Source organism: Cryptomeria japonica, chromosome 10 (genome assembly GCF_030272615.1).
Source record: "Cryptomeria japonica chromosome 10, Sugi_1.0, whole genome shotgun sequence".
Taxonomy (NCBI): domain Eukaryota; kingdom Viridiplantae; phylum Streptophyta; class Pinopsida; order Cupressales; family Cupressaceae; genus Cryptomeria; species Cryptomeria japonica.
In genome coordinates, this window is record NC_081414.1 from 895,307,974 (window position 1) to 895,332,303 (window position 24,330).

A 24,330-nucleotide genomic window follows, 5' to 3' on the forward strand; every position below is an offset into this window, starting at 1 on the left:
TGTGCATATTGACTTGTTCATGACTATGTGTAGCATTTACCATAGTTTAGATTTTGCCTTGCTCAATCTTTTCTCGTGTTCCCTCAAGGGAACGACATTAGAATGGTACAACACATTACCTGATCACTCCATCTAGACATTTGATCAACTTAAGGATCTATTCCTCAAATGGTTCCAAGCTAACATTGGTGCAGGGTCACCATTGCAAACCTTGTTAATTGTAAGCAAAAGTCGAATGAGAAGGTTACAAATTTCATTTCACGATACTAATCTATCTCTATCAGAATCCCTTTTGCCCTACTAGATAGTGATTTGTAGAGAATGTTCATTGGAAATCTGCAGTCGGCATTGAGGGAGAAGTTATCTCTTAACTGATATCAGAATTTTGCTAACTTGTGTTCTACACTCACTGATACCAACATACAATGACTTAGTTCAGAGAGTTTGCTTCGAACTCTTGTTCTAGTGCTTTTGGGGGTATGTCCACGTAAGGGTCTAGGAAGAACAAAGTTGTGGCTAATGTCATAGCTACACCACCAATAGCTGTTGCATAGGAACCACCACGCAATAGGGTCTTCACCAAGCTAAATGACTCCTATGTGAGCATAATGCAAAAATTGTTAAAGGAGAATCTCATAACCCTTCTAATTCTGCCTGACAACAGACCATACCCTCACTGGTATGATGGTTCTAAATTCTGTCAATATCATTGTGTACCTAGACATGACACTGAAAGATGCTATCATCTTAGACATATAGTCCAAGACCACATTGACAGTGGAACTATCAAGGTGGGTGAAAGAGAACATAAGTCCAATAAGTCTGTTGATAAAACAAATAGTGAGTTGCAAATTTACACAGATCCTTTTCTGCCGCATTCATCTAACTTTACCTATGCATCATCCTTGGATCCAATATTAAATGAGGGCCCATATATTAACATGGTCACTATCACTCCGATCTCGCCTCCTAGCTAGAAGACGAAAGTTTTTGATATATCATTCACCCTTCTGAATGCCCCATATTGTGGAGAGCCTGCTCCTCTGTACATCCCTATGAAGCTCAATGGTCAAACTGTCACAGGTGTGATGGTTGACCCTTCGTGCAGAGTCGATGTCATCACAGAGGAGACTTTGTTTGTAAATGGATGGCATAGGCCGAGATATGATAAGTATCATGCTACCTTGAGAATGCATAATGGGCTCTCTCTTTCTCCTTTGGGTAGCATCACCTCGATGGTCCTCGTGGGCCCTGTTGGTGTGTTTTTTATGCACGCGCAACTTACAATAAAATACCCTAAGATATCCTATTCTCTCTTGATCAAAATCTTCTATGTGCTAAACAAACTGGTTGTGTGATCACAAAGTCAACTTCATGGTTCCAAATTTATGTGGATAGTCTCAGTTGGTTCATTGTGATATGCTGGTAATCTCAAGGGGGACTTACGTAATTGTTCAAGGAGTGAACCAGTCAAAGGATTATGTTGATTGCTCATGTTTGTAACTTGCTTCTTTTTTCAAAATGATTTTCAATGAGTTCTTTTTCAATCCTACTTCTACTATGACTTGGAAAAAAAGGGCAAAAGGATGAGGGTTTAGAAAGATAGTTCTAATCCTAATCTTATTGTATGAACTCTGGAGACGGAAATTGCAAAAGTGGAATAAAAAACTAATCCTTGCTTCGCCAAATTCAACTATTACACAAGAATGGTGCAATCTTCTAAGGAAGTCAAAAGATTTTCATATCACTTATATTCACCAACATCTCGAACAATGAATAAATCAATAGAAGTTAAGTTTCTTTTACAAGTTTGGGCTAACTTTGCACAATAATTGAAAATCATCCAATTATCAAAAGTATGAACACATTATTCCACATTGAGCAATTCTATCAAATCCTTCATTCAATTTAAAAACTTGAAATGAAATCTACTCTATGGAGACCCAAGAAACCATGATAACTTGCAAAAGTAGAGAAGATTCACCAACAATTGAGCAATGAATTATGTCTTAGCACTTAAGAAGTATTATTACAACAATTTCTCAGAAATCTCTCCCTTTACAAATGAGAGGAGGGGGGTTTATATAGGCACCCCATTACGAAGCAACAGCCCAAATTGATTTAAGATCAATGGCCAAGATTAACAGATAAAACCCTAATTAGGGTTACTTGCAAATAAACTCCTTTCGGCCAATGAGAAAATTACAACACTTTGGATAACCAATGAGAAAATAGGAGCCACTTGTTGAATCCGATTCATTGCACCTAGACACATTTGACTTGAAACCCTTGGATTGGTTGATTGATGACTGGGATGCCACCTCAGCTTGCCTTGAATTTGATTCCTCATCATGAAGAAGTGTTGATATCTTAAGCAATATCTTTTGATACTCAACAATGTTCCGAATGCATCATGTGATGAAGCATACTCCGAAATGATTAACTCTTTTGAAATTCCCTGCCTTGGACTTGGAAGGTCGATGTAGAGCCTTTCACCCTTGGATGACTGAATCTTTTTGAATGTCTTGATGAAGTGTGAGTCCTTCTTTGTCCCATTCGTCCTTGGATTCCAACTTGAAGCGTGAATGTTGTTCTTCCATCATCTTTTCAACTAGTTCCTTGTTTCATCGGCACCTTCCTAAAAGTCTCTTCCTTGAGTTGACATCAAGTACCTGAAAATATGAAAAATTTATATATTAAACAAAGTAAGCTTCATGTTATCTTGACAAATTTCGAAAGAATAACTCTGATTTTCTGATTAAAGTTTTAGAAATCAAAGCTAAAATCAGACCAAGTATGATCTGAGAAACAAAAATCGAAGTTGGATTGACTGAGAATCAGTGAAATTTATGTCTGATTTTGGACTTAGAACTGAGAACCATATCTAGGAATGCTTTGAAAACTTGAAATCAAACTCAGAAATTATGAACATCTTAAAATCTAGTCTGATTTGAACAAAACCAGATCCTCTGATAATTCTGGAAACAAAAAATCAGACTACGAAATTTTCCAAAATTTATAATCAGACTTGGAAACTTTGAAATATAATGGAATTTAGACCTTTGGAGTGAAAATCAGATTGGGAAGGATTCTGAAAATCAGAGTCAGACCTTCTGCAAACCCTAGACATCGAAATCAAACTCAGAAAACTACAAAATTAGGTCTGATCAGACCTTGAAAAAGGTCTCAGAATTTGAAATCAGACCTAATAACATTCTGCAATCACCAAATTCAGGCTCGGAGAATTTCAAATTTTGGAGAATAGAGCCTGATTTTAAGTGTTTTCTGAGATGAAAATCAGATTAGGCAACCCAAAATTGAACTTGGGATATGTAACTCTACGAAAATCAAGACTGATTTTGGGCATCTCTGCAGAAAAGCACACAAAAAGCTCTCCTATCATACTGATAAATTTCGAAATTTGGCATAGAACAAACATGCATTGTTCTGATAATGAAAATTCAGAAAGAAAAGAGGGAATTTGGAGAGCAACATCTTGGAATTCACCCCTTGAATTGCTTCAGACCTGCAAGAAATAGAGGAAATTCTTAGAGAATGCTGATGGTTGATCCTTGAATGCTTTGAATCCTTCTTGAAACCTGCAATAAAACTTCCTAAATCGCCTAAGAAGCTTGGAAAGTAGCTAAGAACGTTTGAATTCTCTGAGAGGAAAAGAGAAGTGTGAAAAATAAAATTGTCAAGGCCTCTACTTATAGGAAATTTGACCTCCTCTCTTGCACCGTTTTTTTGTTTTTTTATTTTATTTTTAGAACTTCTTGCAATTTCAAATTTTTATCCTTCTAGAAGTTTTCTCCTAAAGCGAATTTGGCTTTGGGCAATTTTTTTGTTTTTATGTTTTTTAATCCATTCCATCTCATGAGTTTCTCCTCCATCCTTGGCGAATTGCTTTGTTTCCAAAGTTTTTTTGTTTTTTGTCAGTTTTAATCCACTCCTTCAAATCTCAACTTGGGGGAATTCTTATGAATACTGCTTTATTTGACTTTAGCAATTTTAAGAGAAACTTGAATTTCCCAAAGTTTGACAAATTCTTCTCAATACAAGTTTTCTTTGCTTTATCCACGTCTTCCTAAATCTTTTCCCCCCTAGGCGAATTTGCTTTCATGCTAATTTTTCAAATAAAAGAATTTGAATTTTCTCTTTGGCTAGGTGAGTTATTTTTTGGTGTTTCATTCCATGCTTTTTACTTGTGCTTCGTTCAAACTTCTCTTCTCTTAGCACATCTTTTTTGTGCTTTCTTTAATTGCTTTTTCTAGCCAATGGCGGACTTTGCTATGCTTGAGGAAGATTCCAATTGTGCTTGGGCGGACTTTGTAGTATCTTAGGGAATTTTCATTAAGCATGGTGGACTTCATGTGTGCCTTAGGAACATTTCAAGATGTCTTCACTTGGTAGGGCGGACTTTACCTAGGGTTTGGAACTTTTCCATACTAACCAAATTTCAACATTTCCTTTCAACTTGCCAACACTCAGTCACCTTTCCCTCCTCTTCCTAAGGCGGAACTCATAGTACCTTAGGAAAAGTTCTCTATTAGACCTAGCAAACTTTGAGCATACTTTGGAAATTTTCCATCTCATGCCAATAGCGGACTTGGAGTCTTGAAAGGAATTTGTCATGATTGCAGCTATACTATGACAAAATTCCAAAGCTTTCTTCCACATTCAATCACCTTCATCTCCCTCTCCTGGGCGGATTTGCCATGCATGTTTGGAAGAATTTGATCATGCCATGAACAAATGATTCTGGTGAGTTCTTTGATTTTGACTCCAAACTTGGCTATTTCACCATATTCTTCAACTTATCTTCTGGGACAGATCTTCTGGAACAAATTCCATACTTGGTGCCTTCTGGATGAATTCATGACACCTCTTCTAGACCTAAAACCATCTGAACCCCAAAAAAGCAAAAAAGCAACTTTTTATTTTTAGAAAAAAGCAAGCCGAAAAAGCAAGTTCCCAGATTGGCCCCAACATGCCAAAAAACAAAACTTTCTAAATTTAGAAAAAAGCAAAAAAGAAAAAATTCCTAAAAAAAGCAAGTTGTCAGAATTGACCCCAAGAAATTGCGATTTTACTCCTTCGACCTATTTGAGACCATCTGTAGCATTAAAATATTCTTTCAACCGTTCCTTCACTTTTTGACTCTGATGACTCCTCCAAGTTTCACAAAACTTGAATCATTTTTGAGACCTAGAGACCTGAGATAAATCCTAAGACGCTAAGACACAACCCCAAAAGCAAAAACTAGGGGGTCCCCATTTGCAATGGGGCAATGTGTGAAAACATCACAACAGGGCCCAAGGCTATTTCGATGATGTTTGTTATCATTCCTGAATCGGACCTCTTTCGTGCTAAACTAGGTGTTCCCTAGTTAGTAGCTATGGATGCAGTCCCTTCAGTAATCTATAAGTGTTTAAAGTTTTTGTTGTCACAAAAGTTGCACCCTGTGATGATCAACCTTGTGAAACATGGAAACAACCTCCCAAGTGTGGGACTTGCAAAAGTGAGGTTGAGTCTATGGAGAAGGCTGGCTTCCTTTCCAATCCGAGTGCAAGTGTTGGACTAACCCAACACTGAAATATCTATTCTACTGGTTTGACAGGGAAAAGGGAGAAAGAGGGATGCTTGAAAGAGGAAAAAAGGTTCACACCTAGATTGAAATTTTGATCTTCTTGCCTATATCTACACAAAAACATCAATAAAATTGCCCTAGGTATATGCACAAATTCTATCCAAATCTGTCACCTAAGGAAATGTGAAGGTTAGGATTCTTATGAATAACAAGATGAACTGCACTTAGTTCACATATGACATCCAAAGAGGAGAATAACACAGTCACATGTAACCTAAGACAACCAAAAGGGGACGCATTCACACAAGAAGATAAGAATTACACAAATTGTGAAAACTGAATAAGGCAAGATAAGCAAATTTTATTCATGTATAGGCAAGGCAACTTTTACAAATCATGAAAACAAGTATTCCATTGAGAAGAAAAGAAGAAGATGATGATTTTGAAAGATACAAAAATTCCCTTTATAGCTATGGCATAACTCAAAATGAACTAAAGCTAGAAACCTTAACCCTACTAGGGTTAGGTTACAAAATAGCAAAGACGAGAAGAAGATCAGATCGACTGATCTGATGGCATATGGAAAGCAGGTTTTTGAGAATGTCCTCTGCTTCTGGAAAAGAAAAATCCCTGCAAAAAAGAGGAAATCTCTGCAATTGAATGCACTGGGATGGCGTCTGCAGGCACAAAAGTCCTCAATCCATAATAAATGAGCATGGGAGGCCTGAGAGAAGTGTCTACAGCGTCATGGTGAAGTAATGGCACTCATCCCTCGGCCCTCTAAAAGAGGTTGAGATGGATCGGATTTGATTTGGTTAGCCGACGGGGTCAGAAACTGATTTTTGACCCATCAAGTTGACAACCACTACCGAGCAGTTGTTTGAATTTCAACGATCACCTCCAGTTTAAATTCGGGCCACAAGATCCTCCTTATTGCATGCAAATGGATGGCCAAGATCGCGCCACGAAAGCTGAGCCCATCAACTAAACAACCACATCGCGGTATCGCAGCCAAGGGTGGGACCTGTTGATGTGTTTTGTATGCACATGCGAACACATAATAAAATACCCAAAAGTATCTTATCCTCTCTTGAACAAAGCTTCTTAAATGCTGAAGATTGGCTTAATGATCACTTGAGATAACTCCAAGGTTCTGGTATGTCGAGTCACGACGTGTGGATAAACACGGTTGGTTGATGTGATTGCTGGTATCACAAGGGGACTTACGTTGAATTGTCGAATGCTTGAATCGTTGGAACTTGATCATCTGATATTTCAATCGTGTGATGCTTTTTGTCCTACACTAACTTGAATTGAAAAAAAATGGCAAAAGGAAAGGGTTGAGAGAGTCTATTCTAAGACCTAGAATGTAAGAAGATAGTTGAATGATTAGCTAGAATCCTACTGGGCGAGGTCTCACCATCAACTTGAACAATTTGACACAAACTCAGTGCAATCTTCTAAGGACATTTCAGAGATGTTCAAATCATTACCATCAAACACTGCTCACCATTCAAGTTAATGCATAAACAATGGGTGTATAGCGATTTGAAGTTAAGCGCATAGTATTCCAATTGACCACACAAGGCACACTTACAATCAGCAAGAGGCTAGTGGTATGGACTAAACGGATTCCACATAAATGCATTCAACAAATTCCTCCATTCAATCTAATTAACATGAAAACAAAATGAAAAGTATAAACTATGAGACTTGTTGAAATAATACATTTCACCATAACTTCAATGAAAAGAGTATCTCATTTACAAGTCTTCAACAACAATTTCATCTCCTCCTATTCTATTCTAACTTCTATTCTATTCTCCTCCTGCTACTAACTATTCGCTATTAACCTTTACAAATGAAGAGCTTGAGCTTTATATACAGAGCTCATTACAATTAACGGCCAGGATCAAATCTCTATCAACGGCTAATATTTTACAATGAAAACCCTTATTAGGGTTTGTTACAACAAACTCAATTCTGGCCATGAAATAATTACAACATTTTGGCATGACCAATAGATAACAAGGGTAGGTGCCTCAGAGTTAGGTACTTTGAATCAAGACGTGCTGATGTAGAACTTCTTTGATTAGCGAATGGTGACTGGGACGATGACTAGGATTCCACCTTTATCTTGCACTGGTAGGCTTGATAGATCATCATGAAGGAATATTTTTTGATACTCAACATTGTCCAGCTTTCACGATGATGATGATCTTCTAACTTTGATTAAAGTATCCTCTTGAATGCTTCAATCATGAAAGTGTAAGGTATAGATCTTGGTTATGAAGTATTGATGTGCCCTAGAACGAACTTTTGATTTCGTCACCGCTTCTCTTCTTCAGAATTCTTTCTCTTGTGACTCTCTTCATGTTGTTGATGTTGTAGATCATGTCTTTGTGTAAGTGAATGCTTCTTATGTGAACTCCTTATTTCTTTCTTCATCTCGTGCAAAACAAACAAGCAAGTATCAAATACACTTGATATATAGGTTTAATAAGAGCATATAAAGAGAATTCACCCTCATAAAGCAACACTTGAAGTTGTTTTTCGCTCGTAAAAAGGGGGTCTTGAAGTTTACTCCACTCTTGATTTTCATGAAGTTGTCCTTGTCTTTGAACTTACTCTCCTCCATTTTCTTGAACTTCGCTCATACCCTTGGATTCTTGAACTTCATTGATGTATCTCATTTCCTAAAGTCGCATATGTGCATTGATTTTTTGAAGTTGGCTCTTCATGCTCTAATCTTGAAGTCGCTCATATACCTTGACTTTTGAAGTCACTCACCTTACTGAGATTATGAAGTTGCTAATGTAGATCAAATCATGATATTCGCTCATGTGGGTGAGTTCATGAAGTTCTCTCTTATACACCATTTTGTGAAGTTCATTCGTCCTCAAAATGTAAAACTCGCTCATATACCTTGAGTTATGAAGTTGAAATTTGCTCTTAAAGTTCCCTACATGAAGTTCGCTCCAAATCTCTCAAACATGAAGTTCGCTCCAAATTGTCAAGTCATGAAGTTCACTCCAAATTTCCAGGTTATGAAGTTCGCTCCAATCTTCCAGGTCGTGAAGTTTGCTCCAAATCTTGAAGTCGTGAAGTTCACTTGTGTTGTTGAGTTCGTGAAGTTCATTTCAAATTGTATCCATTCAAGGTTAAATGCTATCAAGTACTCTTCACTCCTTTACTTCCATTTTTTTTTCATGAAGGTTTAAAGGTGTAGTTTGCTCATGTGTGCTCATTGATGAAGTTCGCTCTAAATCTTTCAAACATGAAGTTCTCTCCAAATTGTGAAATCGTGAAGTTTGCTCCAAAAGTGCAAGTCATGAAGTTCGCTCCAAATCTTGAGTTCATGAAGTTCGCTCCAAATCTTGAGTTCATGAAGTTCGCTCCAAATTGCCAGTTCATGAAGTTTGCTCCAAATTGCCAGTTTATGAAGTTCGCTCCAAATTGCCAGTTCATGAAGTTCACTCCAAATTTTGGACTCATGAAGTGAATTTCAAACTAAAACAAACTTTCCTCTCCATCACTTCAATTCAATCCCTAGGTTTTTTTTTAGGTCTTCATTCACAAAAACATGTCAAATTTTCCTCATGAATGCACAATTCGCTCCTATCATGGAGCTCATGAAGTTTGCTTTGCTCTCAAGAAGAGGTGATCTCAAATCAAAACCATGCTCACTATCTTCATTCAATCACTCCAAGGCTTTTCAAAGGAATTCGCTCCAAAAGTGATGATAATGAAGTATGCTCTTGAGGTCATGCTCCTGAAGTGAAGTACTTGAGTCACCTTTGCTCTCTTTCGCTCACGCTCTCAACTTTGATGCATCGTGCAATGCTCATCATGTAGTCTTAGGATGAATTTTTGCTCTATAGGAGAGGTATAAGAAGTTCGCTCTACAAGGGATGCACATGAATTGTAGTTCACTCCTCAAGAAGAGTACTTGAAGTGACCCTCTAACTAGCAATCTTTCTTCACTCATGATTGACTCTCATGATATCTAGACTTTACAAACTTATTTCACATTTGACACAAGGCTATTCACCTGACTACTGGCTTCCTGACCTTATATTGCCCTTCAAATGCAAAAGCTAATATCTAAGGACTCAAACACTACCCTAGAAATCAGAAAAAGTGAGGGTCCCCATTTGCAATGGGGCGATGTGTGAATACCTCACAACAGGACCCTATTCCTAATCACTATGAAACAATGATAAAACTCTCTTCCTCCCGGTAGCATCGCTTATCACCCTGTCGCACAAAAGTGGAAAAGTCACATTGTTCCTGTTTGCAGGAAAAGAGCGATAGACAAATCAAGCGATAACAACTTCCTTTCCTCCAAGTAGCATCACTTATCGCCCTGTCGCGTGAAAGTGGAAAAGTCGCAATAGGGAACAAAATTGGAAAGTTCCCGACTACGCGATAAGCAATAAAAAAGAACTCCCGCCAGTCGGTAGCGGGTGAAAGGGGTCGGTCCCGCCATGAAGAAGGAACCCTCCAGTTGGTAAACTTAAAGTGAAATGACCGTCTCAACCAGTCAGCAAAGGAAAAGAATAAGGACGAAAAAGGTTAAGGCAAAAGCCTTAAGGGTTTAGTGTTTTAGGCCTTAGGGGTTTTAACAAGGGTTTTAACCAATGATGATTTCTCAGATCGGTTATCTGCATGGCTAAAGTTGACACAAAAATGATCAACAGTTTCCTCATGAAGGTTCGGTGCATGTCGTCCATGACATTGGATATCGACCACTGGTAGCTCGTTGGAATTTTTCGCTAAATCATTTTTGGCCTACTCCGATTGGACCTATGCTTCCCCGTGGTGACTTAATGTATATAGCATATTATCAATATAAAACAGGGGAGTTGGCTCCTAAATCAGTTCAGCCTAGCTATTCATTGCCTCTTCCTACGTCAACTTTTGCTCCATCTATTCTTGTGTTAGAGCGAGTAGTGCCTTATGCCCCTTCATCATTGGGGGTTGAGGTTAAGCCTGTTCCTTCGAGTAAACCTCCTTGTCTGCCCAAGACTACACAGCCTCCACTGATGTCCTTTGTTCCTGCAACTACACCTAGTGCAGATAAGGGAAAGGTACCCACGTTGTCAAATTTTGCGGCCGACCCTCCCTTCGAGCTCCCAATCTTGGCAGATATCTCCCGTCCTACTCAATGTGAGAAGGGGAACGTTCCCCTCGTGCTCGTTCATTGTTGCTTGCTCCTACTTCATAAATTGTGTACATAGTTGCTCCTCGAGCAAAGCGAGGAAGGGCAACCGTTACTGTGAATGCAGTACCTATCTTGGGTGCACCTCTTGTTCCATCGGTCAGGCCTTCTTCTGTCCCTGACACTGTTTCGAAGGCCTCTCCTATGGAGCATGATGCTCCTAACTCTTCTTGGGCTTCAACCCCTAGTCCCCATCTTCGTCATAATGAGCATGCGTGTGAGCGTAAGCGTCATTGACGAACGATGGCCTGAGAACGTGATGCTACTTTGCAGTTTGAGGGTGTGCCTTCAACACCCATTCCTATTGCGTCTATTCCTATCCCTTTGAACGTTCCAGTATTTGCATCATCTTCGATGTTGTTACCGGTCGCTTTTGGTGCTCTTGATGAACCTACCCCTAAAAGGGTTTAGGTCTTCATTGAACTGTCCTTTGAGCCACCTCTCATCACATCGTTGCCTAAGATACCCCTGTTGTCTCAGCCATTGGACATGTTGCACACAAGTGGTCTCGGGCGCTGCTTTGCTTGATCCTCCAGTTTCACAGTCGCTTCTTCATCAGAGCTTTCCTAGGATCCTCCAACCTACTACGGTTGACAGGCGACCTGTGCCTCCTGTGTAGCCTAAATGCAAGTTTGAGCAGGGCTCCATCTCGGAGTTTCGTTGGTGCAAATCGGCTCAAATATGTCCTTCACCTGTCTCTTTGCCTGCTTCAGGGTCTGTTTCTCTGCCTGTGTTTGTTTGCGTTGTTGAGAGAGCTCTCCCTTCTCCCGAGTTTGTTACTACCCTCTTGCAAAGGTTGGCAGTCTGACTCCTATGTCACCTCCTCGGACTAAGTCACCTGCTTCCTCTACAGAGGCATGCTTGGTCGACTCTTTGGAGGATATCCCAATGCTGTCTATGATCTTCACACGATCGTTGACTCTTGCCTCTTCCGAGCTTGTGGACACAAATGTTGAAGTTGCTTCATCCCTCTCTCTCGCTGTTGGTGAGGCGCCTGGTGTGGCCCTTACGGTGGTTCCTCTTTCGGCTCGTCCTCCTTCCTCATATGATCTAGATTGGGAGGACAATGATCTCCTAAGGGATAACCTCTAGGAGCATACTTTTCTTATCTTGTAGCATAGCATGTGTGCGTGTTTGTGTTTCCTTGTACTCGCTTTATAAGTTTGTTCCCTCTCGGAGGACCCAAGTCACTCCGTTGGTGCTTGGAAATGGGAGGTTGACTATCTTTATCTATTGTGCTCTCCTAAAGGACCCAAGTTACTCTATAGGTGCTCAGATACAAGGGATTTTCTGTCGTACAACTTCTTCTATTTGTTCATCTATTTCTTCTCTCTGTCATATCTTGTTTTTCGACATTCAGGGACGATGCAAAGCATTGGAGGCATTTAAGCCTTCTTCCATGTTGACCCAAATTTTTATTTTATCTTTGTCTTCATGTCTCCTTTAGATCTGAGAACTTTGGCATTATGATGAAACACCTATCTACAACTATACTATTTATTTTATCTTACTGCTATGGTTCTGATGCCAAATAATCGGATCCCCTTGTGCTCTTGCATTTTTTGTCGATGTTGTGGGTCTTATGTGTCATCCATCGAAGATCACATTCCACAAAAACATCTCGATATGTTGACGCCACAACACTTCTTCTCCTTAGAATGGCATCCATTCCACACATACCATTCTAAGGGGGGCCTATCATAATCTGCATTTGATTTATCTTATTTGCATTGGTAGGGACCAAACCACTTGATCAATTTATCTTGTTTGCCTTGGTGGAGGCCAAACCACTTGATCTATTTTGTCGCCTTTTATGGGAGCCAATCTACTACTTATCAAATAAATCTACAATCGCCCTATCATATGGCTATCTAGCATAACACAATTTGGTACCCATATCGGCAAAATCTTGCCCAATCATATGGCTATCTAGCATAACACAACTCGTTACCCATATCGGCACTATCTTGTAGCTTTCGTGATTGGGTTCTCCTCCATTAAGCAAGGTCTATTTCTATTACGTTATCTTGTCAGCTTCATGTCTGATCGCTTATTATCAAAAATTTGTCTAACACATTTGTCTACAACTGACGTGTTTGTGATGAAACAACTTAGCAAACCTAACGCAATTTCAAATCTATCTCATTGAGGGCAACTTCGTTCAATCTGCAAATTCTACTACCCCTTCGCAAATCTCGATAACACCTCTCTACTTTAACTTAGCATCTCTCGACAATGATATGGTCGCTAAAGTGGGGGCAAAATGTAATGTTGTAAATTGCGCCTCGTGCAATTTCACGCCATATGAGTGCCTTCGCTTTAGGCCAATTGGGTCATTCTTCGTCCCCTTGTCCTTTTATCCACATGGATGGCCTTGTCAGCTTAGAATCTGGCCTCTTCCCGACCATGTTGATCATTCGACTCATCAACACTAGCGTCCCGCAAAGACGTCCCCGCGCCACGCTAGCGTCCCGCAAATATGTCAGTTCGCAGGTGGTCATTTGAGCTTTACGCCTGTACCTGTAGGAGTTTGTAACACCTCTGTCCACGGCCACCGACATCGGGATTCTTCCTGGAGGTCTATATCTCACTCATTTGAGAGGTTTTTGGGACTTCTTGATCATTGGGTAAATTTCTCAAGCTCTGGGCATATTTTCTACATCTCCATGGGTATTTTTCTTCTAGCATCCACCAATATCATAGTCTTTGAAGAACTCTTCGAACTCAACTCCGTTCATCCAGGTGATAGTTTCTCGAGTGTTGAAGGGGAGTTCCTTTCTCTCTTTCTTTGCTTGCATATTTATTGTTTCCATCTAGCATATCAATTGTCTTAGCTATCTACTTTCATCTTTATCTTTTTCCTTTCACTTGTGGCTATTATCTTGGCTGTCCATGGAGGTGGAAACACTGAAGTGGGAGTCCGACTGAGGTAGACCTCTTAACACAGCCCCAACATTTTCCCTTTTCTTTGTGTGCAGGTTCATGATCGAGGGAAGTTCTCTTTGTTGGAGGCTTCAATCGTGGATTGGTTGTAAGCTTCCTTTATCTTTCTTCATCTTCTTTTAGCTGTTCACATTTTGTTCTTTTCATTTTATTTAGCACAACATCATTAATTTTGTTACATTGTCGTGCCCATGTCCATTGTACATTCTCTATACTCTATCCGTACAGGACATTAGTACACCACGGTGGTGTCCCAGTTCTACACATTTGTCCTCAGAACAAAGACTTAGCAGAGTTCGTTTCAGGGGTCTATGTGGCGTTAGTTGTTTAGTTTTGTATTTTGCATCCCTTGGCTCACCTTTAGCACCAGTAAAGTGAGGTAGCGTGAAGGTTGGTGTGTTCCTCGAAGTTAATCACTTCGAGGGTAGCAAATCCCATCCTCTACAAATGTATTATTTGAATCAAATTGAGTGCCATGGTTTGAAGTTTTTTATAAAGAAGAACTTGTACTGAATATGCCATGTGCCTTACGTCAACAAACAAGAAATTTGTAGCATTTCCATCAAACTCAGTTGCACCTTGTCAAGGGTTTAAATTGGTCTGGGTGAGATACTTACCCAACATTTTCATTTGTGCAATTAAGCTTTGCATGTCAAGAGGGTTGGTGAGAATGTGCACCAAAAGATATTGTCAAGGAGAGCAGTGATAAAGGTAATGATTTGCAAAAAAAAAATGCAGTGAAAGGCACTCTAGAAACTGAGGAGAAAGTTTTCTTTTTTTAAACAGAGAACTCAATGAGTTGATATGCAGGGCTGGATGGTTGAGTTTATGTTGTTTAAAATAGCAGATTAGTTTTTTCAAAGAGTACGGAAATAGGAGCAGAAAATACATGATAGTTTGACATGTAGAGTTGCCCAAGCAGTGGATGGCCATGTTGGCATGGTCTGTAACCTCCTACCTTATGGAAGGAGTATCAGGCAGTCTTGATGTGGGAAGATTATTGTCACGCATTTGATAGCACAAGCTCTGGTTGATGGATTAAGAGAAGAATTTTAATAGCTTTAGAGTTTCAGCCATGTATTTGCTTGTTTGGTATAAGGCTATGCATGCAAATATGGAATTTTATCATGATGTAAAAAAGAGGATAACTGAGTTGGAAGAAAGAGTAAGACAAAGGCAGAGCCAAATGCATACCAAAGTCCAACAAAAGGAGTTGCAAAAATTAGAGTATGAGTTGGAAGAGTTGTGGTGGATGTTGGAGGAATACGAGACATGTAATAATAAGAAGAAAGAAAAAAACAAATCTACAGCAAAGGTGTTGAAGAGTTGTGAAAAAGAAAAAAAGAATAGCGAGGATAAATACTCATCTTGTGAGCAAGAACCATTGAGTTGAGGATTATTCAAGGAGTGGAATTGTTAGAACAAGGATAAATTATATCCCTTGAAGAGTTGGCAAAATTGCTAGTGGATAGAAGACCCTTCAATGTGATCTTCCAAGAGTTACAAAGAGCAGAGGCAGATGAATAGGATGAAGATAGAGAGCATGAGTGGGATGGAGTTGAGTTGCGTTAACCCAAAGAAGGGGGAGATTTGGAAGACTACATTGAGAAGTGTTGTGACGTTTTCACACATCGCCCAATTGCAAATGGAGACCCCCTACTTTTAAGGCCCTTTCGGTCTTTTGACTTTGTTTTTTGGGTCTTTTTCACAACAGTCTCGTCAGTCTCTCTGCTTTGCAAGTGTTTTAGGGTCATATTGATTAAGTCTTCTTTTCGTTTGAGCAAATTTGGTTAATAAGTCTAGACTCGTTTCATCAATTTTAGGGTTTCTACCTTTAGTCCTAGATTTTAGGGGGTTTCTATTAGGGTTTTGGAAAAACTGAACTTAAAACTAGAATAAGGACCCTTCAAGGAACCTCCCAGTAAAATTTGAGCGAATTCTGAGCACTTACTATTTTTAGTAAGTTTCATTGCCTCCCGGATTGGTCTAATTTTGCCAAAAATCAAACTTACTATTTTTAGTAATTTCTATTTTTAGTAAGTGCTTTCCTGACCTATTTTGCCCAAACCTTGACATTTTGAAACACTTACTATTTGGGAAAATCTATTTTTGGCAGGTTCTTCACAAGAAAACAATGAAAATTGAACTCCCTGAAGATGCTGAAGACTGAACGCTCCTAAAGATCATTTCTAAATCCGGAAGAGTCAGAAGGCAGACAAGTTGGATCAAAAAAATGGTTAAGTTTGGAACTCCTATTCCAGAAGAGGAAAGCATGCAAAATCATCCAAGTCTGGAAATTCACATCAATCCACCAATGTCATCCTGATCTGAAAATGGCCTGAAATTTGACTAAGTCTGAAAATTTGATAGATCTTTCAAAATCCAGAATTTGCGTTATGATTCCTAGAGACCTGAAACCACTCTCAAACATCCTGACAATATATATGAAATATAACTTCAAGTATAAGAAAGGAAAAAGACATTGAAGATGCCACTTATACTTAAATGTTATATTTCATATATATACATGTCCTCAATTGGTAGAAAACATCAAATACCTCCTCCACAGTGAAATTCCGCCCAAACACTCAGCAGGGCGCCAAAATGGAGGGGTCATGGAGGATTCAGCATTTGATGAAATCCTCCTCCACAATGAAATTTCGCCCAGACACTCAGCAGGGCGCCAAAATGGAGGGGTCATGGAGGGGTCATGGAGGATTCAGCATTTGATGAAATTCCTCCTCCACAATGAAATTCCGCCCAAACACTCAACAGGGCGCCAAAATGGAGGGGTCATGGAGGATTCAACATTTGATGAAATTCCTCCTCCACAATGAAATTCCGCCCAAGGCATGGTGAAGGCGCCAAAACAAGGAAGTGATGGAAGATTCCAAACAAAGTGTGAATTCCTCTGCACATGGAAATAGAAGCCTAGACTAATGGAAAGCGCCAAATTGAGGGGTTCTTGGAGGCATGGAAAATGATCAAATTCCAAGACATGGTGAATTCCATGCTTAAGCTTGAAAATTGAAAATTTGTCTAAGGCATGAAAGTCAAAGGATCAAGAAGGAAAGAAAAGCAAAAAAATCCCCTCCAAATTTTTTTTGAAATTTCCATTTTTAGACACCAAATCTTATCAGAATCCGGAAAGTTTTGTAGATTTGGACTCATGAGATAATTTTCTATCTCCTGGACCCGAGTCCTAAATTTTAGGAAAATTCCTAAAAAATAGGAAATGTGGCAAATTGGTCAAAAAGCTCCCTGCAAATGTGATGAATTCAAAGAGCACAAAAAAATTCCTTCCTCGAGAAAGAATCGTGCCCAAGAAGAAGAAATTCTGAAGAAAAAAAATTGACTAAGTCATGGAAATTCCTTCCTTCACGACATAGTTCTTGGAAGCATGGATGAATATTCAACGCATGTTGGGCAAATTTGAAAGAGGTGGTGCATTTAATGCGCAATGGATGCTATTTTAGGTACTTTTGAATTAATTGTATATGGGCATGATGGGTTATTAATTGGAGATTCCCACCTTGTTGCATCTTGAGTGGAGAATCTTTTAGGGAAAACCCTAATTAGGGTTTGCATGTAGCCAAGGCCAGAAGCCTATATAAAGGGGTGACCCCCCTCTTTTGTAAAGGGGGGAGACTTATATGAAATTGTTGCGATAAGTTTTGAGATAATAACAGTGAAACATTGTTCTCTAATGGTGTACACTTAAATTATTTTTTCAAAGCTTGCATGGTTTCACCTTCCTCACTTAGATTAGAAATAGTAAAGTGCTTTAATTTCAATGGAGAATGTAATGGTGTCTGATGAATTTCCATGGTTCATACTTTTTGCATCTTGCTGATTGTAAGTTGGAGTGTAAAGTTAGTCTGAGCCCCCTAAATTTGTGTTAAGTTCGATTGTGGATAGTCGTTTGGATTGTGCCGTTTTTGGGTATTCAAACGTACTTTCTCGATTTGAAAATCCTCTAGCATCCCCAGAAGATTGCACCGGTTCTTGCGGAGTTGTAGTTGATCTTGGCGAAGCAAAGCTTGGTTTATTTGGAATTTGTCCACCAAAGCACTATTCATTATCACTACCCTTAGGAGTAGATTTAGATCCTTCTAAACCCTTTCCCTTTTACTTTCAGTTCATTTTTGTCCGTTCGAAGCAGTAGCATTGCAGAATTGCCATATCCAATGATGGAGTTCCAGCCACAACAAAGAAGTGAAAGAATGATGCAAACGTAAGGCCCCTTGGATTACCAGCAATCACATCAGCCAACTAAGTCACATCCGTAGCATAAAGGAACCTTGGAGTCGATTATTTGAACTTCTTGCAATCTTAGCATGCAATCGCACTTTGATCAAGAGAGAGTGAAGTGACCGTTAGGCAACTTTATTCTGTGTTCGATGCTGTCAAAAAAACACGTCAACAAGAAGGAATGCAGTCTATCACAAGAGGAGGCCCAAAATGTTGTAGTGGTGGAAGCAGTCCACATTAGAGAAGAAGCTGCAGCAAAGACAGAAAAATTTGGGAGCCCTATATATGATGAAGATTTATTGGTTTTAGAGAACACAACTAGCTAGAGAGAGCGAGAGGAATGTCTAGAGAATCACATTACTGATGAAAAGGAGTAAAAGATCATCACTTTTCTAAGGAGGGAACGAGGATGATTGAGGGAGAGTGTAAAGACATGTTCATTTATGGTATAAATGATGACGTCTAAAAGGATTTGTTTTGTGAACCGCATCACACTAAGCTAGGAAATGAAGGCCACCTCACAAGATATGAAATTAAAAGCATGCCTAAATGGAACAATGTAGAAAAGAAGCAAGCACTTATGGGAACTGGTTATTCCCTTAAGTTTATTTATGTTTTAATGATTTATGTGTAGGTGCAATAGGAGCTGGTATGAGTGATGCAAAGAGCAATGACAATTTTCTGTGGAGGACGACCAAGCCTTCAAAGAGTTGGGAAAATAGGAAGAGAACCAATTGGCAGAGGAGGAACTTTATTCCAACAAGAAGCTGGAAAAATATGATGATTTACAGAGATCCAATTTGGTGTAAGAAAATGCTGTGGTTTGGTTCTTCAAACCAAAAGGATTGTTCTACCATCTATTCCAAATTACGTGGATGTTTGATGCAGTAGCATCCTAGAATAATTTAAAAACATTCGTACATCACCAAAATAAAAATAAATAAAAAATGTAATGGTTAGGTTATTAAGATTCTTAATATTTTAATTTGTTGAAGTTTGTTTTGATTTTCATATAAATAAGCTTTGAATCAAGAGATTCAAAATTTTAAAAGGAAGGGAGAATTATGCAAACCAACTCCTCAAACTCGAAAGGCGGGACAAACTAATTCCTTAGAAGTTAAGAACTAGGGGCTAATTCATTGTCTAAACTTCATCCTATCTCGATGGGGTTGTTTGTAATCATTTTAGACTTTAGGGGCACAGCTGTTTCTATATATGCTATTTTGGAGAGTTACTGTGAGATTATGAGTCTAGTACTGGAGTTATGCCAAAGAATCTGATCCATAACATAGGTAGCACACAAGTTTAGGGCGTGCATCTGGTGATTGAGTGGATTGAAGCTGAGACTTATGTAAAGCCTTTCATTTTCTGTAAATACAAGTTAATTTACTGATATTTTCTGTATACCATCGACTGAGGACATTTTCTTCCATGACTATTTGCTTAAGAATATGTAATCCTTTTATGGTTCTGCTGTGGTGCTGCATCAGTATCATTCTCTGGATTGATGTGTTACTCTTATAGTCTCTGCATTATAAGCATATATTTGAAGGCATCAGCTGGCTTTTTTAAGGGCCACAAAACTAACACTGCATTCTTTTAGCACACTAAGTACAAATACTCCCTTGTCTCCCAGCCGAAATTTTCTTCAATGATAGACATGGAATATCCCAAGGTAATGCACTAATCCTAAGGTCACATTCTTATCAAAGAATTCTACGCTCCAAGGAGACATTTTTTTATGGTAGGAGTATAACAATCGTGTGTAGGTGCCACTTTCACCAGATGAATTCCTGATATGGTAACTACATGTGCAACACATTTCAATTCAATATATCATCTTAGGGAAATCATGCGAGGTAATAATTCCTAGTTGTTCTTTCATGGCCCTAAATAATCAGTTAATTGATTGTTCCAGTGAGAATTATCAAGGATGCATTTAACAATCCATAAAACATGTTCCATTGAAGATATTTTGGCTAGAACTTCATAACGCTCCTCTACAAAGGTAGAAAAGCTATTATGTTTAAACATTGAAACCTCAGCTAAGAGAACTATATCCTGTCCACTGTTCATTTTACATCAAAATGTGGATTCAGCCAATTGATGCAAATTAAGTCAAAGGTGAAAATTTCCTCTATGTCAATCTCAATGCCAAGGAAACCAAGGAGTGATGCTCACAATAAGGCCAAAACCCATTGGAGGGATAACGAGTATCTTTCTGCCAAATGACTTTCAAGAAAAACAAACCAGAAATAAGATCCACATTACAAGGAATGGCTCTCATAGCTCAGGGAATTCAACCCAAGATTGATGAAGATTTGGAAAAAGCTTGAACAGGCATGAAGAACAGTTTTCTATGATGACACTTTCCTGGAATGTTTGTGGCATTAATGCCTCCCAGAAAAAGTGTTTTCTCAAGGAATAAACTTTAGATTCCAACCCTGCTTTACTATTTGTGCAATGAGACTATGTCAACCAGATAGTGAAGAAATCAAGAGTCCAAAACTATTCTTAAAGAGACGAATACAACAACTATAGCACCAATGACAAAAGTGGATTGAGTTATTTAGCTTCCCGTAAGACCACTTTCTTCATAGGACACCTCCTAGAAAATTATTTCCAATGTTTCAGGCAACAGGCCAAGTGCCATCCAGCCAAGTTTACTCAGACAGGCAGATGGGATTTGTTGAAAAACAAATTATTGATGAAAACATCTTGGCTTGTAAGGAATTGCATTTCACGAAACTTAGCCAAGAATATGCATGTTCATCAGATTCTGTGTTTGATGTAACTAAATCTGTGAACTTTCTCCAAGTGTTAAAAATCATTTGTTTTCTTGGATGAAAACAAATGGTCATGTGTTGCTTCTAAGACACCCATATTATTCGTCCTTGTTAATGATACCAACAGGATTTAGGCTGTGAACATCGATCCAGAGATGGAGATATCATATTTCCATTTCTCAATATTTTAGTGGCACAATAATTATCCAGTTGGGATAAACAATATTATCCAGTTGTTATCATGAAAATATTAGGCACAATAATTATCAGTCTCATTCACCTTCAATTTGTAGATGACGCACTAGTGCGAGAAAACTACAGTTAATGAAGCATACCTCTTTAATATACTTTCAACAACTAGTAGCAAGTTTTGGGCCAGTATGTTTATGCCCAGAAATCCAGTCTTCTTAATTTACACTCCTTTGGGTTTTTAGATCAAAATGGCACAAGGGTTAGGGTTTGTAAGTGTATTTCTTTGGAGGTTTGAATTTTTGACCTTGTGGTTAATAGCTACACTTCAAGCGCGTGAACTAATCCAGCACGTTCACTTTTCTACAATAACCCCCTAAATGAACCCCTCATTTTCTTTTGAGAAGGAAGAACTTGTGCTTAAAATTCATGTCTTGTAAAACAAAGAAACACTCAACAGTACAATTTCCCCCATTTCAGAGCAGTATAGATTGAACACTTCTTCACTTTTAAACAATGTTGTAAACCTAATGACGTCCCAATCAGGTAGAGATTTACAATGTTCTTACTGAGCAACTTGCCAAAATAAAGGTTATATACTAAAACAAACACCAGATAAGTCATATAATATCATAGTCCTAAACTAAGAACAATTTCCAGTACATTCAACTCTTCAAATTCAGTTGCCTTTATGTTTTACTGATGAGCTTAATATATTCTATTAGCTCAAAGTGCTCAACCAATCAAGGGATGGTTTGATTCATCCCATGCTCACTTATTTTAGATACATGTCACCATGAATCTAAGCTTTACAACCCATTTAACCCATACAACCACCTGCAATGCTCATATCAAGGAGTTCTAGAAACTCGGGACCTTTGATTAGACATCTATGTCTTAATGCAAAACAAGTGATCTCAACATTCATAAGTTTACACAAGTGCCATGACACAGGTCTTTGAATCGCTCAGCAAGACAGACACTTCCTTTAGCATTGAGACAAAAGGCACGCTGCCCTGTGAAGGATATAGGATTCTTCCTCTGTAGGAAGCATTATATACCATCAGGTCATTAAAACTGAATAGCATTCATAGGTTTAGTATTAAAGGAGATTAACGTGTTGCATTTCCATGCTATCACGTGATCACATTCATTGACCAATAAAATATCCCACTATTGATGGCAAATACATTCTAGCCCTGCAAAGATAAACAGTCACAGTATCTGCCACGTAAGGACTAACATGCTGCAGAATTTGACAAGTTTCCAATGACAACTCAAAAACCGTGTAAGTTATTTTCAATCCAAAGGAACACAAATCTAAGTTCATTCTACTCATTTATGGCGTATGCATTGCTGAACAACTCAATAAAACCATTAAGAATATTCCCATCATAAGCTCATAACCAAACAGTAGGCAGATTATCAATAGTACTATTCAAGAGACGATCTGCTACAGTTCAAGAGAGAATACGATAGTTACGCAAAACTCATAGTTTGAACCCTACCATGTATTTGCATCCTCTAGACCAACAAGGGTAATTTGTCTCCCTTCTCCACAGTGGTACGTTCAGGGTTTAATTCGTCTTTTCTAACCAAAGTCCCAAGAGATGTTATTTTAGGTTGCATCAATTGAGTGGGGTTGTGTTACAGTAGTCCCAGCCTCCACTCAGACTTGCGTTAAGCCCTCCATCACTAGACTAGCAAAGACTGATCATAAGTGATCAATATTGCAGTCCAAGACACATCAACAGAAAGTTCTCTTAAAGAAAATGAACAATTTTCTTTTATTCTAAGAGGAAGCACATCTTCCACTTAATTTCAATGCAGCAGTATACTGTTAAAACATGTCATGGATATCACTATTATCACCAGTCTAATGATGTGATCCACAAAAAGAGCTTTACTGACCATGTTACAGTCTTATATATCCTTAACAGTGCCACAAACCATATACTTATACCATGTAATAGTTTTAATGCAGAACATCAATCACCATGATTGTCATAATTATTGATTCAATACCTTCATTGGTTTAACTTCCAAGTATAAACCTATCACCTTATCTCAGGTTAGCAACCCACATGTATAAGGTCATAATCATGCCATAAACATAGTGACGTCAGGATACCACAGAGACTTACCTCGACCGTTGACATTAATTTAACTCTTCAACTAAGATGATGCAGTGGTCCCTGTTGAGAAGGAATCCAAAACATAATACTTACTACTTCCAGCTTAGAACAAAACAACTCAAATACCATTTATAAGAATTGCACAAAGACAGCAAGGCAAATTGAAAGAGCTATACCATTTATATTTATAAGAGCCTAAAATGCACCTCATTGGTTAATCCTACAGCAGATCATGGGTTACAGTTCACCATTTGAATGAATAAAAATTGTACAACTCTTGCCTTTAAATAAATTTATCCAAAAGCCATTAATACACATAAATCCATTTTCAAGGGGTTTAAGCCCATAAATCTTATTCACGAAGATATCAACTATCAACATAATCCTACTATAAAATGTACCAGTCATTACTCTAGGGGTATTTTAAGAATCAAAACTAGTTTTCAGGACACCTGTGCCTCGTGAATGCTCCACACGCATACCATCTTGCTACCGCAAAAAAACTTCATTCTTCTTAGTCACCTTCAATAATGCATTCCCATGGACATTGATAGGGACTAGGTTGTGCAAGTTGACACTAGACAAAGGACTCCCTATGCCAGCCAGGCCCCACTCACGAGCAACATTTCCAAATCCATTTCAACCTTTTATCGGATGTCTCCGAAGAGACAAACCATTTCAACCTTATAGGTCAGCTAGAGAGAGAAATTAATTACAAGCATTACACCTTGTTAGACAAGCATGTTACCACTAAAAGTATCCATGTCTTAAACTAAATTCACAGCAAGTCATATGTTCCAATCACATCAACATTCAAACCAACCTCTCAATATGAAACTACACTAAAGAAAATTGTCTTCAATACAATCATTCATTCATGGTTAAAGATAAAAAAGAGTATACAACCAAAACCCATAGAGGACTCTTTGATAGCATGACATTGTAAATAAAAAGGAAAGAAAAACATTCAAACATTCAATATTCAACAGACCACACATATATTGCCTAATTAGAACCCTTAGGGTCCTTGATCACAAATGTAATATGAATGACATTCAAAATCAACCCATAACTTCAAGAAAAATCTTTCAAAGACCAAAAACCAAACTTAAAGGTCCAAGACTATTTCTCAAACTTAACAACCAAACCATAATAAACAAACTATCAAGGAAGAGATAAAATACAATACAACCTTGAAGCCATGGAAACGCTTCA

General features: G+C 38.5%; 1 long non-coding RNA gene across 1 annotated transcript; it reads right to left on the minus strand.

Moving 5' to 3' along the window:
• Nucleotides 1-1,989: 1,989 nt before the first annotated feature.
• On the minus strand, nt 1,990-23,814 carry LOC131046434 (uncharacterized). Its single transcript, XR_009106003.1, has 4 exons — nt 23,568-23,814; nt 23,292-23,335; nt 23,125-23,175; nt 1,990-2,672 (listed from the first exon to the last, which is right to left on the minus strand). It is a non-coding gene; the product is annotated as an uncharacterized LOC131046434 (long non-coding RNA).
• Nucleotides 23,815-24,330: the final 516 nt, after the last annotated feature.